The sequence below is a fragment of the Hippoglossus hippoglossus genome, chromosome 19 (assembly GCF_009819705.1).
Source record: "Hippoglossus hippoglossus isolate fHipHip1 chromosome 19, fHipHip1.pri, whole genome shotgun sequence".
Lineage (NCBI taxonomy): Eukaryota > Metazoa > Chordata > Actinopteri > Pleuronectiformes > Pleuronectidae > Hippoglossus > Hippoglossus hippoglossus.
In genome coordinates this window covers 3806986-3811347 of record NC_047169.1, presented here as the reverse complement: position 1 = coordinate 3811347, position 4362 = coordinate 3806986, and the positions used below count along the sequence as shown (strand labels likewise).

Below are 4362 nucleotides of genomic sequence, written 5' to 3'. Positions count from 1 at the left end.
CTCTCGGGGACGTAAGTTAACGCCAGGTCTGAAAAAGTGTCGGGAACAGAGCCACAATCATCTCAAATGACTCGACCACCACGTGTGTGTGTCCTCCAGGACGGCAGTGCAGCAGCAGTCACACTTTCTACAAAGTTGAGATTGAAATCTGAAAACCAGATTCAAGGCAGGTACAAGGACTGACGGGGGGGGGGGGAGGGAAGCATATCCCTCCTTCATCTCGTTCTTTAACACCACAGCTCAAAATACTCTTCCCACGGACGGTTTGTAGATGAGATGCGACTCTACACGCCTTGAAAATTGTGTTTGAGCAATTCCAAAATACTGCGTGTGCCTGTGTGCAGTAAGAGCTGAGAGCTGAGTGAGAGCGTCTTGGCTGCACGAGCTCGTGAGCTGATAAGATCGTGTTCCTGCCACATACTCCAACATTAGCTTGGCTAATAAAGCAACTGAACAGACAAAAGGAGGAAGCAAAAACGCATATGACTGTAAATTCTTACATTTATATATTTTCTGTATTTGCCTATTTGTTGTCTTTGCTTTATCTATTTTTCTAATAATGTTTTCTCATGTTCTCAAAGTGTTTTGTTGTGTTGTCATCCACAGTGACGCAAACACAAGAGAGAATCATGAACTTGAACTCGAATGCAACAACTGTGTGTCCTTGGATCGAAGAAACACTATTTGTATATCAGATTATGACAAAATCACGCACCATGACAAAAACCTCCTGGACACACACACACACACACAGACACACACACACACACACACAGACACACACACACACCTCTTCCCGGTCACCAATTCAAATGTAGTTTGGACAAAACTAATGGAGCACGTGTGTTTCTCTCCGCTACATTTTCCACATGATGAATGGTTCGGTAACTAATTCCGTTTGTTAATGGAAAGCAATTCTTTGAATATATTCAAATTGTTTGCGCTTTAATCGCCTCCCTAATTTGTTTTTCTCGATTCGTCGCTGTTTGTGATGTAATGCAACGTTCTGTCTAATCAATTAATTATTCCGTGTAATTATTTATTAACACTTGAATGCGTATCCACAGCGGCGTCCTGTGCACATATTCTGTCACACAGCTGAGAGGAAACGTTATTATTATTGGCTTCTAAAAGACAATATTACTGTTTGGTGCACATGCATTCATTAGTGGAATAATGCAAATTAAATGCTGACTCCACAGACTTTAACTCTGACTGCATCTAATATCTCTGTATGAATCTATCTCTCTATCACAGATCTATCTATCTGTCTGTCACATACCCATCTGTCACATATCCATCAATCAATCAAATATCTATCCATCCATCTATGTCACGCCCACCTATCGATCACATGTCTATCAATCTCATATCCATCACATATCTATCTACCTGTCTATCATCTATCCATCTCTCACTCTCTATGCATCTTTCTCTATCTATCTATTTCTCTGTATCTACCTCTCCCTCTCTAATCTCTTTTCTTCTTCTCCCTCTCTCTATCTATCCATCTATCTATCACACAAATGTACATCTCTCCATCCCATAAATGTGACGTATATCCACATTAGTACTTGTAGTTTACAGTAGTTCAGTATTTAACCATTTCACACTCGTGTTTCTAAGCTCTACTGACGTAAACAAACCTTTAACAACATCTGTAAATATAAGTAATGTATATTAAGCTGCTCTGTGGATCCAGTATTACAGTAAACAAACTGTCAGTCAAGTTGGGAGCAGCTGGAGTTCACACTTCTTCTTCTTTCCACTCGGATTTAAAAAGCTTATTCGCACCTTTGAGCCTCGGCCCTTACTTAAGAGAGTTTGTTTGTTGGAGATGAAATCCGAGTCATCAGGGCGGTCCACTCGGTGAAACCTGTAAAACCTGCAGACACACCCGCTCCGCTCATGTGAGCCGCAAGCCGACACCCCCCGCCTCACAACAGTGTGTGAGTGTGTGTTCAGCGCTGTGCTCCGAGGAACTCTGCGAGGAGAAGAGATCCAAACCGACAGAGAGGCGACTCCGATAAAAGCAAAGGGTGAGACCATTAGTGGCTTTCTCTCTACTCTTAATGACCTTCTCTAACTTCCTCTCCAAGTCGCTTTCATGGCGGAGGAGGGCGATGGGATTTCATTACCCCTGATTGAAAACCAATGGAGTTTTGAAGGCAGGATGAGATGGAAAGGTGCACTCAAAATGACGGTATACCCTCCAGATGCCAGCAATCTAATTTACTGTCAGTGGTAATAAATGGGGGAGCCACCGGATGGCACAGATAAGATGTTATTTCACCATCAGGGTTATCACTTAATATCTGATAATGTCTGTGGGGAGCAATTGTATCTGACAGTTAAAACAGGGGGGGCTGGGAGGGAGGGGGGGGCTGGGAGGGAGGGGGGGGTTAGCTCCTGGCAGGGAGGAGTGATCATCAGCGTGGAAGAATTGTTAATCTGTCAAATCAATGTGACTTCACTCAATAAAGTCTTCATAAAAAGGACGTAGGTTTAGGCCGCCCGTGTTAATGATTCACACTTTCAGGATTTCTCTTTAATGAAACCGAAGAGTCCTGTTGCTCAAGAGCACGGATTCACATAAAGATTTAACCGAGAAGAGACACAGATTCCAGGGGGAGCAGCAGCCGCCGCCGGAGGAGGAGGAGGAGACGAGGAGAATTGACTTCACGTGTAGGTTGTGATAAATCGTCAGTTTGTGTGTTTGTTAAGATTATATATTAGAGAAGAGATGTTTGCATGTTAAGGAAGTGCTTAAGGCAGGAATGTTGCCTGGGCGGCTGCAGGCATTCCTAAAAACAAAGTCTGATGAGGGCAGTGACCAAACACACCCTCTCCAAAGTGCGAGGAACAACAGTTGAATCGTCACGAGGGATGACACAGCCAAATTGCAGCATAACGACATTGGACACTGGCTGTTTTTATTTTTTCATGGGTTAAACAAAGGTTTGCTTTGTGAAGGGTTCTGTTCGTGTTCTGACGACGTTACATTTTCTCCTCACAGATCCCAGTCCACCTGTTAGTCTCCACAAATAAATCCGGCATGGCACGAGGCGATAACGAAGAGTGGGACGAAAAGCACCCGGACACGAGGCAAACCCAGCCGCAGAGCTTCAAGGACACGGAGAGCGTGAAGTCCAAGAAGGGCTGCCCCAAGTGCTGCCTGAAGACGAGGGACTGCCTGATGAGCGGCGAGTGCGGCAGGGCCCTGCAGATCTCCAGCGTTATCGCCATGTGCGGGATGTGCATCCGTATGTTTGTGTGTAAGTTTTCAACACACGAGCAACCGAACACGTGTTTGACCATAAATCATGAATCTGAATATGAGAAAACATTATAAAACCTTGACACGTGTATGTCACTGTAACTCGAATTCTATCACAGCAGAGATAATAATTCTCTAAACTCAACCGTCCTCACTGAAGTGATTCTAAAATATTAAGATGTGAAGTAGCTCTGAGATGTTTTTTTAAATTGTTGATCCATTAATTTTTCAATATTCTCATTCTTACTCTGTTCCCTTTTTTGTGTGTTTGCAGAGACTAACTAACCTTGGACATCAGGACCAGCTTGTACAGGCTTTGTTTATTTCCCAGCATCCTGCGGCGTGCGTCATGCCATATGGTTTTTCTTTCTTTCCATTTCATCAGCGACGGTTCTTTAGTTTGCTGTCCACAAGTTACAGTAGTTAACATATCAAAAAAAACAACTTTTCTGTTCCTGTGAAGAAATGGAGGAAACCAACAAGAAAGGGAATATTCAGATCCACATTAGCGCCAGTGGATGTATGTGGATTAAATCTGCTCGTCTTTGTAAAGAGCTTTATTTGGATTCTTTGAAACTGATTGATCACCTCTGATTAATCAAGTTGACCCAGTATTTGCTCGCTGCAGATGTTGTGATGTGTTTATAGTTGAGAGGTAATTTAAAATAATTGTAAATGTGACAGTAATAAAAGTTGAGTGACCCAGACTGCGTGTGGAGGAATATTTCTGAAGTTTAACCCCAGAGAACCTGTAAAACAAAGCTCTCCTGTGACAGTTCTGCAACAAGGACAAAGGTGCATTGAGTTCAATGTGACTAATAACACAGACCTGCGCTTAATTAAAATGCTTTGACGAGAATGATGCAACTACATGACATCCTCATCAACACATCCGTCTGAGGTCAGTCGGGAAAAAATGAAATTAATCACCACACTCAAAATAACCAGACGACAGAAAAGTGTTTTTCGTGTCATGTCACAGGAAAATAAAATAAATAAGGGACAGCAGCGTTTTAGAATATCTCCATTTTTAGGCGCTAGAAAACTCGTAAACATAGCAACAGGGATTCATTAAAAACTATAAC

The 4362-nt window shown here is 42.7% G+C and overlaps 1 long non-coding RNA gene across 1 annotated transcript; it reads left to right on the top strand.

Moving 5' to 3' along the window:
* Positions 1-1941: 1941 nt before the first annotated feature.
* Positions 1942-3984, top strand: LOC117753101. Its single transcript, XR_004612202.1, has 3 exons — positions 1942-2039; positions 3017-3275; positions 3552-3984. It is a non-coding gene; the product is annotated as an uncharacterized LOC117753101 (long non-coding RNA).
* The last annotated feature ends 378 nt before the right edge of the window (positions 3985-4362 follow it).